The sequence below is a fragment of the Erpetoichthys calabaricus genome, chromosome 16 (assembly GCF_900747795.2).
Source record: "Erpetoichthys calabaricus chromosome 16, fErpCal1.3, whole genome shotgun sequence".
In the NCBI taxonomy this organism is placed as follows: Eukaryota; Metazoa; Chordata; class Cladistia; order Polypteriformes; family Polypteridae; genus Erpetoichthys; species Erpetoichthys calabaricus.
In genome coordinates, this window is record NC_041409.2 from 39,159,544 (window position 1) to 39,171,860 (window position 12,317).

The 12,317-nt window shown below is 43.6% G+C and overlaps 1 protein-coding gene across 1 annotated transcript in view; it reads right to left on the reverse strand.

The window, feature by feature from the left end:
• tedc1 (tubulin epsilon and delta complex 1) overlaps positions 1-12,317 on the reverse strand; it is a 429,152-nt gene that overhangs the window by 152,040 nt on the left and 264,795 nt on the right. The gene's annotated exons all lie outside the window — the stretch shown is intronic.

Sequence of the window (12,317 nt, forward strand, 5' to 3'; positions counted from 1 at the left end):
GAAGTGTGATAGAGCTACAGTATGTTGAAACATACATATGCTAAGACAGATTTTAAACCGTTGAACTCAGGGAAGTGAATCTCTTTGGCAGTCTTGTAAAAATCATAGTGTCTTGCTTTCTAATACAACTGACACATTTCACATTTTTTGTCATTTTTTTAAATAAAAACAGCCATTAAAAGACATGCATAGATATACAAATGTGTTATAAGAATTAGTGTTCAGGGGGGCAAATATGTCTGAATGGGGACCTAGGTCCCCCATGGCACTGACAGTGGTTCTAGTGTGTGTGGGCAGTGTGGCAAAGTGCTGAATGCTTTGGACTAGTGTTGGATCAGTATTACAAATTTGAGTTTGGTATCGATACCAGCTTTCAGGCCTCACTACCAGTACAAAAATGGTTCAGAAGCAAATAACGGATAATTCCAAAACCTCCTCATCCTACTCCAGCCACCATGGTGCACCGCACCATTGTGCAGCACTACGCACTGCTCCCCTCTTTAAAGCAGTGAAGTTCTGATCATGTTGAAGCAAATGGGCCAGTACCACTGTGTAGTCCTGATTAGATAGATAGATACTTTATTAATCCCAAGGGGAAATTCACAAAATTCACACTATGATTATGATGAAGCAAAGGAGGGATGAGTTCCCCTGTGAAGCAATAACTTACTCGTGAAGTTCAGATTGTGTCCAAGTGGGGGGTAGAGTCCCCTGTGAAGTCTCGGTTGCATCCAAGCCTACAAAATGGATGCCTTTCCAGATTTGCACTAGCCAGTTCTAAGAGAAGGGAGAGGGGGGCAGGGAGAAGAGCTGACGTTTACTTCTAATAACGAATATACTAAAATGCTGCTACTGTACCATTTTGAAATTTGGGTTTTTCTGTATATCCACTATTCTTATACCACACAACCCTACTTTGGACTTTAAAATCTGAGATTGTGGATTCAAATCCTGCTACCGACACTGTGTAACCATGAGCAAGTCACTTCACCTTCCTGTGCTCCAACTGAACAAAAAAATAAACAAAAACAAAAGAAAGGTAACAAATTCAATCTGAAATATTGTAGTTTGCCTTGGGTAAAGGTGTCAGCCAAATAAATAAATCAATAAATAATAGTGTGTTGGTCTTGTCTGCGGTGGGTTGGCACCCTGCCCGGGATTGATTCCTGCCTTGTGCCCTGTGTTGGCTGGGATTGGCTCCAGCAGACCCCCGTGACCCTGTGTTCGGATTCAGTGGGTTGGAAAATGGATGGATGGATGGGTGTTGGTCTTGTAGTTTGTGCTATTCACAGTTATTTCGGTAACTTGGTATACAAAAAATGTAGATACTCCAATGCTCTTATAAAATACTCTTCTGATGAGATATTCTAATCAAGTACAGTTTTTCTTTTTGTCTCTTTGATACCATTTGGTTTGTCAGATGTGAAGAGCCCATGCACAGCTACAGCAACAATAACATTTATTCGTATAGAACATGTTCATACATAAAGGTAGTTCAGAGTGCTGTACAATGATAGCTAGCATACTATTCTCAAACCCACTTAATCAAATTAAGGATTGACAGGGATCTCATGCACAGCTGTATTGGGTTTTTAAATTGAATTGAAATTAATTATGCTTTGCCATGCCTTTGAGCCCAGTGCTACTAGGGTAGGCTTCAGCCTCTGCCACCTTGAACTAGGAAGTGTCAATTACTAATAAATAAATTGATTGAAATTAAATTAAAAAGTGTTAAAAAATGCTTTTTTTCCTCTTCTCGGTGGGTGCTCCAATGCCGTTTCACCCAATGTGTGTACAGACAAATCTGCTGGGTGCATTTAGATGATTCAAAATAAGACATCTTTTATTGATAGTATTGTTTGCAGATAATTTTATAAAATCTTAATGACTTGAACACAGAAAATTAAAACAAATGTGATTATAATTTTTTTTTCTTTGTTTTTGTTGGTACAGGGGGAAATGCCAGTGCCATGCCCAACTTGCTTCGATTCCCAGGAGAAGTTGCTTCTATATGGAATCCTTCACTTTCTAACTGCTCCAACTTGAATTCTTGTTAGGTCAGTAGACATCTGGAAATCATTCCACCCTGGACATAAAAAGGAATATCTCTTGCGATGGAATGGCCTGCCATCCAGGTATGGTTACTTTTCTTGTGATTCTGTAAAGCAGGGATCCCCTCAGGTTCAGTTCTGGAGGGCGGCAGTGGTGGCCAGCTGCTTAACTAGAAGTCAGTCATTTTATTAAAAGAGATACCTCATGATTATTTAAACGTAATGTGGTGGATTGCCGGCTTCCTATTCCGGCCCTCACCCCCAGGCCGCCAGGAGAAGCTCTCCCAACAGCATGGACGTGCCCCGAGTTCCAGCAGGGCCTCATGGACTCTGTAGTTTTTATGCACAGCCCTGCTGGATACCTTGGGGGCCACCGGGAGTCGCTGTAGGGGGGCTCGTGGACTCTTATGTGCCCTATAACCCGGGAGTACGTCATGGTCACATGACAGGAAGAAAGGACATGCTCCCGGGTTGAAGAAAAGGACTGTTTACCCTGGCCCGGAAGCAATAAGGACTTGTGGGTTTTGGATAGGAACCACTTCCGGGTCAGGGGATATGAAAGGACTCTGGGAAAGCCCAGACATTGAGCTGAGCTGGGAGGTAGGGTGGCAAAGTGTCTGGGCGAGGAGGAGAGTCTATTGTTGTTGATTATTGATTTATATGAGTAGTGTGGAGTGGAGGGTGCTTTGTGCACAGTATAGTTGTACAATAAAGAAGAATTGTACTTTTACCTGGTGTTTGGAGTGGTACCTGAGGGTTCAAGAGGTGGACAAAAGCCTTAACTGCTACAGTAATAATAATTAATTCCATTTGTAGAGCACTTTTGTAGACCGTGGGGAGCCACTTCAATCACCACCAATGTGTAGCATCCATCTGGATAATGCGATGGCAGTCATTCTTGCACCAGTACGCTCACTCATCCCACATTAGCTATTACATGGTAAAGAGGTGAGAAGAAGCCAGTTAGAGACAGGGGACCAGAATGAACAAGACTGTGATGGGCAATTTAGCCAGGACATTGGGAAACCCAGTACACTTTTTGAAAGATGCCCTGGGATCCTTCAGGACCTCAGTTGGCAACAATTTTTACAGCATAGCACCCCTGAGACTGCGTTATGGCATTGAGATACACTTACAGAACACAGGGTAAGAGCCCCCCAGTAGCCTCACCAATACTTCTTACAGCAGCAACCCAAGCCTTTCCTTAGTTTTCTATCACTCAAGTACTGGTGAGGCCCACATATGTTTAGCTTCACGTGGATTACCGATCCTGAAGTGCAGGTGGTATGGCTGCTACCAAACATCCCTTGTGATCTGGGATTAGAATATGGTCATCATCGCTTAGCTAAACCTGGAAAATGGCTGGTGAAACGTCAAGGAGGTACATCACTATAACACACAGAGGTGTAAATGGGAGCAGGTTAGATGATTGGCTGCTGGTGCCTCTGCCATTTGTACCTCATTGGCCAATTAAAGGCAGACGAAGAAAACAAACTGTACAGTCATGGTTGTTGTTTACTTTTTAAGGCTTGAAGCAGCAGTCACATGCTGGGAATCTTATAAAAACAAATAAATGAAAAGTGAAGCTTGAGGGGTGTGGATTGATTTGTTGTGAACATTTTTTTTTTTTAGAACTTGAGTTATTTGTAGGGCGGCACGGTGGCGCAGTGGGTAGCGCTGCTGCCTCGCAGTTGGGAGATCTGGGGACCTGGGTTCGCTTCCCAGGTCCTCCCTGCGTGGAGTTTGCATGTTCTCCCCGTGTCTGCGTGGGTTTCCTCCGGGCGCTCCGGTTTCCTCCCACAGTCCAAAGACATGCAGGTTAGGTGGATTGGCGATTCTAAATTGGCCCTAGTGTGTGCTTGGTGTGTGGGTGTGTTTGTGTGTGTCCTGCGGTGGGTTGGCACCCTGCCCAGGATTGGTTCCCTGCCTTGTGCCCTGTGTTGGCTGGGATTGGCTCCAGCAGACCCCCGTGACCCTGTGTTCGGATTCAGCGGGTTGGAAAATGGATGGATGGATGGATGGAGTTATTTGTATGGAATGTTATGTAATTTTAATAAAATCAATAAAATTATAAAAAAAATGAAGCTTGAGCTTAATTAGGAAACTGAGTAGAGAAAAAAACAGAGGCACTGTATCCTTACAGGACCTAAAAATTGAACCCCGTGCTCTAATTTAAAAATTGGTTTTGGATGCTGGTTGACCAAATAGAAAACCTAATCCTAACATTAGACTAAAGAGTGCATCATCTAGACGTTTCAAAAGTGCCAGCAGCTATAACAAACTCAACAGTGTGCTTGGCCACTGACGTGTATACTTTTTTTTTTTTCCTGCACCTATGCCACATTCACTTCAGTGCTTTCTCTGTGAACAAGGCAAGAATGCTTTTGAGTTTACGGGGCCGCTGCATGTTCAAGTGCAACTTAATGGGTTTTTCTCTTTGGAATTTGAAGGATTGGCAGCAAACAGCCTGCAGTGAGTCAAAAGCAGATAATGACCCAATTTTGCAGCTCATGGTGGGGTTATCACTTGCTGTGTGTTTATTTCTACATCATATAATAGAGGCAGTTTGAAATTGACGGTACAGAGGTGGCCTATATAGTAATCCCACTGTTATACACTTACAGGACTCCATCAGCCATTGAGCAAGCAGTGTGCAGCCATGAAGCTGAAATCCGGTTAGACAAAACATGGTACATGTTCAGTCATCTGTTTTTGAACTTCATATAATCCAATTTGGGACTGGGGCTTTCAAAGGGAAAGAGTCTAGACAGGACCCCTGTGAAAATGGTTAATGGGATGCCAGTCTTTTGCAAGGCCTATTCAGGTGCTCTGTCACACACAACACACACACAGCCAAGTTGGAATCCCCAGTCGGCTTAACGGGGAAGTGAGAAGGAAACACAGAGACCATGCAGACCACACGTACAGTTTATCTCCTGGGAGCAAATTTGTGAAACAGTAGCATTAACCACTGCGCCACCATGTAGCCCACCATAACACAAGCATCTTGCAAATGCACAGTAATCGAGATTTGGAACTCCTTCTGCAGAGAGTATAGAAAGGGAATCACGTTAATAGTTTATTTAAAACAGGCTACGTTTAGGAGCAGAGAACCCCAAGGCAGCATATAATAACTTTTATGTTTTTGGAAAACAGCAGTTATTTATCTTGTAAAAGAAATGGCACTTTTATTTATTTATTTATTTATTTATTTTTGTTGTAGAAGCCTCTTAATGCTCGGTGGCTGCAGTTTGGGCACTGTTGCATTTTTTTTTCATACTTATGCGTAGGTGTGCATATTTGGAAGAAAGTTAGTTTAATGGCAGATCAGCAAAGTATTAGCAATCTCATTTCAGGTGAGTACATTTTATTTTGATAATAAACATGTAAAGCTCCTGGGCTTTGGGAGCCTCCACAGTATTTTTTTCTTTGAAACTATAAACTTTGACATTAAACAAAAAGTCAAATACAATCTTCTTGCCTGTTTGCAGGTTTTGAATCTTCTGTGTAAAAAATACAGATCACCCCGTAGTAAAGCTTCCACCGAGAGATGTGAACTTGTCTGATGATACTTATTCTTACTGGCACACTCAGCTGGAGACCTGTGGATAAGAAAAAGTCAAAGATGGTGTGTAATACAGTATGTGCGAAACTCTGCAGGGAGCTTTTAGGCTTATTCCTCCCTTACCCTGTTTTTTTCTTTTCTCAAGTACACTACTTACTGTGGTGGGCTGGCGCCCTGCCCGGGGTTTGTTTCCTGCCTTGCGCCCTGTGTTGGCTGGGATTGGCTCCAGCAGACCCCCGTGACCCTGTAGTTAAAATATGACGGGTTGGATGGATGGATGGAAGTATACTATTTATTATCCCACACTGCTAACCTGAACATAATCAGCATAGTGTGAGTGTGGTAAATGTGTTTATATAACTTTCCACACGTCTAATAACAAGAAGTCATCACTACAGAATTGTAGTTTTGCATTCATTCTTTATAATGACAAGTCCCACTTTAAAGTTCATAGCAGTAAAAAAAACTATAAGCAGAATCTAAAACAAATATTTAAATATGATTGTGAAGGATGAGCATTTCTTACTGTCAACTACCTGATGGCTGATGTTGAGAAGTCAATAATTCCCACCAAATTAACGCCATGTGATTAACAGAGGAGGTATCTGACAAACCACAAGACACAACTCTGTGCCTATTTTTTTTTATAGCAGCCACGTTGCCATTACTTACTAACAGCTGGCAATGAGGTTTCTGTCCCTTGGAGATGTCTGCCTACAAGGCATGTTAATGTCCCTTAAGAATGCCTGGAGCTGCCTCACAGGATGAGTTCTGCATGTTTTCATAGCCTTAGGATTAGGGTTTTTTTTCCCCATAAAGATTCAGGAAATGGTTGTATAACTGAACAAGTGGTATGAAAACAAGTAAGAAGTACATCAGGTAAGTTGGTTTGTGTCGTCTAGCTAAAAATCCTGCACAAGACAGCAAACTGATTATTATAAGTTAATGCATTCTGGTTGTAACAGTAGGGGGCGCTATTGCTCCCTTGAACCCTCATGTATCACGCCAAACACCAGGTAAAGTCCAAGACTTTTTATTTTTATAATAATAATGTGCACAAAGCACCCTCCACCCCACACTACTCATATAATCAATAATAAATAAACAATCACAATTCCTCCACTCCCAAACGCGTTGCCACCCTTCCTCCCAGCTCAGCTCACTCGTCTGGGTTTCCCACAGTCTTTCATAGTCCATGACCCGGAAGTGCTCCTGAACCCTTGTCCATGTGACTCGTTGGCACTTCCGGGTCAGATGAAAACTCTCCTCCTTCATCCCGGAAGTACGTTGTTTCCTCTGTTGCGGTAATTAAGACGCACTTCTGGGTTATAGGGCACATATAAGTCCTTGAGCCTCCCTGCAGCCTCCTCTGGTGGGCCCCACGGTGTCCAGTAGGGTCGGGAATAAAAACTCCATTGTCCATGATTCCCTGATGGTCTTTGGGGCACTTCCATGCTATAGGGAGGGCTCCATCTAGTGGCCTGGGGGTATTGGCCAGGATGAACGACCGGCCATCTCCCACATGGTTCATTATGGGGCTGGAACGTAGGAACATGTTGCATCTTGATCACGCAAGTATGGATTTCACTGTACTCTGCACCCATAGTGATGATAGTAGTCGTCATGTGCACATCATTTGTTGTCTTTGCTCTGTTTGGGACCTAGGGTCCACACGAAAAGTCTCCATCATTATCTGTCTTGGGCAAAACGCTTTCACCTCTACCACACCACCCCTACGGTCCTCTGCTCTGACTCAAGGGTTCTTTTCAATGTTAGAGCTTCTGTTCCTCTCATCCACTTTCACTGGGTGTTCCAGTCGTAAGGCATTAGGTGTGATGTCTGTCTGAGGTCTGCCAGAGGTGTGTCCAAGTTCCCTCCAAATACTGTTCTGGATGATACTGGTGAAGGGCTGCTGCCTGGTTTGTTGCCAGAGTGCTTGGATTAAAATCTGTTCTGGCCACCAGATATGCAGAATCTGACAAAGACTAGTGTTGCTGAAAACATGCAGCTTGTGATTGATAGATAGATAGATAGATAGATAGATAGATAGATAGATAGATAGATAGATAGATAGATAGATACTTTAATAATCCCCAAAGGGAAATTCACATACTCCAGCGGCAGCATACTGATAAAAACAATATTAATTAAAGAGTGATAAAAACACAGTGCAAGTTAAAAAGTGCAAGGTGGAGAGTGCGAGGCAGGTATAACAGTCAATAACATTGTATAATGTTACCGTTTACCCGCCCCCGGTGGAATTGAAGAGTTGCATAGTGTGGGGGAGGAAGATCTCCTCAGTCTGTCAGTGGAGCAGGACAGTGACAGCAGTCTGTCGCTGAAGCTGCTCCTCTGTCTGGAGATGATACTCTTCAGTGGATGCAGTGGATTCTCCATGATTGACAGGAGCCTGCTCAGCGCCCATCGCTCTGCCATGGATGTCAAACTGTCCAGCTCTGTGCCTACAATAGAGCCTGCCTTCCTCACCAGTTTGTCCAGGCATGAAGTGTCTCTCTTCTTTATGCTGCCTCCCCAGCACACCACCACATACAGTGCATCCGGAAAGTATTCACAGCACATCACTTTTTCCACATTTTGTTATGTTACAGCCTTATTCCAAAATGGATTAAATTCATTTTTTTGTCAGAATTCTACACACCACACCCCATAATGACAACGTGAAAAAAAGTTTACTTGAGGTTTTTGCAAATTTATTAAAAATAAAAAAATTGAGAAAGCACATGTACATAAATACTCACAGCCTTTGCCGTGAAGCTCGAAATTGAGCTCAGGTGCATCCTGTGTCCCCTGATCATCCTTGAGATGTTTCTGCAGCTTAATTGGAGTCCACCTGTGGTAAATTCAGTTGACTGGACATGATTTGGAAAGGCACACACCTGTCTATATAAGGTCCCACAGTTGACAGTTCATGTCAGAGCACAAATCAAGCATGAAGTCAAAGGAATTGTCTGTAGACCTCTGAGACAGAATTGTCTCGAGGCACATATCTGGGGAAGGTTACAGAAAAATATCTGCTGCTTTGAAGGTCCCAATGAGCACAGTGGCCTCCATCATCCGTGGAAGAAGTTCGAAACCACCAGGACTCTTCCTAGAGCTGGCCGGCCATCTAAACTGAGCGATCGGGGGAGATAGGCCTTAGTCAGGGAGGTGACCAAGAACCCGATGGTCACTCTGTCAGAGCTCCAGAGGTCCTCTGTGGAGAGAGGAGAACCTTCCAGAAGGACAACCATCTCTGCAGCAATCCACTAATCAGGCCTGTATGGTAGAATGGCCAGACGGAAGCCACTCCTTAGTAAAAGGCACATGGCAGCCCGCCTGGAGTTTGCCAAAAGGCACCTGAAGGACTTTCGGACCATGAGAAAGAAAATTCTCTGGTCTGATGAGACAAAGATTGAACTCTTTGGTGTGAATGCCAGGCGTCACGTTTGGAGGAAAACTGGCACCATCCCTACAGTGAAGCATGGTGGTGACAGCATCATGCTGTGGGGATGTTTTTCAGCGGCAGGAACTGGGAGACTAGTCAGGATAAAGGGAAAGATGTCTGCAGCAATGTACAAAGACATCTTGGATGAAAACCTGCTCCAGAGTGCTCTTGACCTCAGACTGGGGCGACGGTTCATCTTTCAGCAGGACAACGACCCTAAGTACACAACCAAAGGAGTGGCTTCAGGACAACTCTGTGAATGTCCCTGAGTGGCCCAGCCAGAGCCTAGACTTGAATCCGATTGAACATCTCTGGAGAGATCTTAAAATGGCTGTGCACCAATGTTTCCCATCCAACCTGATGGAGCTTGAGAGGTGCTGCAAAAAGGAATGGGCGAAACTGGCCAAGGATAGGTGTGCCAAGCTTGTGGCATCATATTCAACAAGACTTGAGGCTGTAATTGCTGCCAAAGGTGCATCGACAAAGTATTGAGCAAAGGCTGTGAATACTTGTGTACATGTGATTTCTCAGTTTTTTATTTTTAATAAATTTGCAAAAACCTCAAGTAAACTTTTTTCACGTTGTCATTATGAGGTGTTGTGTGCAGAAATCTGAGGTAAAAAATGAATTTAATCCATTTTGGAATAAGGCTGTAACATAACAAAAGGTGGAAAAAGTGATGCGCTGTGAATACTTTTTGGATGCACTGTAGAAGAGGGCGCTCGCCACAACCGTCTGATAGAACATCTGCAGCATCTTATTGCAGATGTTGAAGGACGCCAGCCTTCTAAGGAAGTATAGTCGGCTCTGTCCTCTCTTGCACAGAGCATCAGTATTGGCAGTCCAGTCCAGTTTATTATCCAGCTACACTCCCAGGAATTTATAGGTCTGTACCCTCTGCACACAGTCACCTCTGATAATCACGGGATCCAGGAGGGGCCTGGGCCTCCTAAAATTCACCACCAGCTCTTTGGTTTTGCTGGTGTTCAGGTGTAGGTGGTTTGAGTCGCACCATTTAACAAAGTCCTTGATTAGGTTTGTATACTACTCCTCCTGCCCACTCCTGATGCAGCCCGCGATAGCAGTGTTATCAGCGTACTTTTGCACATGGCAGGACTCTGAGTTGCATTGGAAGCTGTATTGTATTTGGGCCAAGCTCTTTGTACATCTCCATGTCTAACTTCCATATAGTACCTCAGACTTGACATTAGTGTGTGTCCTGATGCTAATGTGATTTGTCCAGATGTTGTCAATCGCACCTCATTGAGTTTCAGTATTTTTATCTTGTATTTTTCCATTACCATGTCCACTTGTGTTGCTTTCCCTATTTTCTATAGTATTCTCACATTCCCTGCTCCAATTCTTGTAAGGAAGGATTTGGCAAATCAGCTTGCTCTTGGGTTTGGCTGATCCGCTTCTTATGCGTACCACTAGTTTGAAGTTCCTGCAGCATCAGTTGCTGTAGCAGTAGTGATTTTGCAGGATAGGGATGCACACCCAACTGTCCTCCTTTTTCTGCTGGGTTTGGGACTGTCCTTGGTAGAGTTTGACACATGTAAAGAGTACCGTGAAATTGTCTGTACGGCTGTGTGACAAGATAAGGGCTCGCAAATCTGCATCTGGTTAAAGGAGTCCTCTTTTACCCAAGTGATAGAAATGGCAGCTTTTAATTCCATCATCTTGAGTTTGCTCCTCAACCTAAACAGTAATGGGTACATCACCATTATCAAATTGGGCTTGTCTGGGATTCATTTAGTAAGGTGGAAGAATTGAAGCAGGCTGAAAGAATTTGCAACTGCCCATAACGTGACTGCTTGAAAAGTCAGAAGCATGTCGAAAGGCTGGCATGGAGGAGCTTTCCTTAGTGGCTCAGCAGTCAAAGAACAGTGCTTTCTTACCCTGGGGGGCCTTTGTTTGATTCTTACTGTCAGCAGGGTCTCAGTAAGGATGTGTTGAGGCTGATTAGACCTTGGTCAAATTCCTCACTAGTAACAGGGCCTTATGTTTACCTCGCTCCTTAAATCTCCTCAAGGATGCACGTCAAGAAGGGATCCTTCAGCACTCACCTTATTCAGCTTTGCAGACCATCATGCACATCCTTCTGGAGTGTATCCTGAGTTAAATATTTCCAATTCATTCCTGAAAAGAAAGTATAAAAGTCCGAGAGGAATCCAGTGTTAGCATAAGGAGACAGAGTGCACAGGAGATGTTGCATAATCAATAAGGGCCATTGCTATCATGACATTGTTAGACATCATCATGCTTGCAATTTCAAAATTTCCCCTTTATTGCCTTACAAGTTCAAAGAATCACCTGAGTGATGTCAGGATGTCTTTGGTGGCAACAGTAGGGCAAGCAAAGGGTTCAAGTTCAAAATTTTATTTTTTAAATGTATCAATGAAAAATGTCTGAACGGGTTCAGGTCTGAGGATCTAAGCACTGCACCGTTCCCCTTTCAAAGCCAAGCAAATTTCAAAGCAGAAAGCCCCATATGTATCTTAATGCTGACTAAGTAGCCTCATTTCTTTTTCAGGGCTCTCTCACATCCAAAAAAATCAGTTAATACCTTAAAGGGGGTTACATATCCAGGGTGGTTGTTGTTAACCAGATGAGGCTGCTGAGGAGGAGGCTCAAGCAACCTGAAAAGGAGGCCATTGGCAGACCTTTCATCTTGGGCACAGGGAAATCTGTGAAACAATTCTAACCAAATAGTAATCTCAACAGTTAACAGTAATAACTTGTTTTGAAATAGTGTAATACCTTGGACCACCTTTGATGGGGTCTCTTTCTTTGGAAGTATTGAAAATAAAGCTTACCCCCCTATCTGTAGTTACTCTCTATGTCACTGCTAAATCTCATGCATATCCATACGAGGCAGGCTGGCCTCCTGCTTTCTGCGGGGTCCCTCATTAGGTGGCCCCGCCTCCTGAAAAGAGAGAAGACTACGGTGGGAGGCATGTAATATCTTTCAGTTTTGACCTGCATGTGGACGCTCCAGATTCTACCACCAAAGACAAGCAGGTTAGGTGGGCTGATAATGCTAAACTGCCCCCTGATGTGTGTGGGTGTGTTCAACATGCAGTGGGCTGATGTTTGCCGAGAACTTTCCCTGCAACCCTACACTGGATAAAGACATCGAAAAAATGGATGGATTGGGTTTCCCCTGGGCTAACGGATCAAAACTTTCAAGGGGGAGTGTATTAAAAAATAAACCTCAGTTCTTAAGAAAGACCTGAGATAAGCTGCTTGACTGATT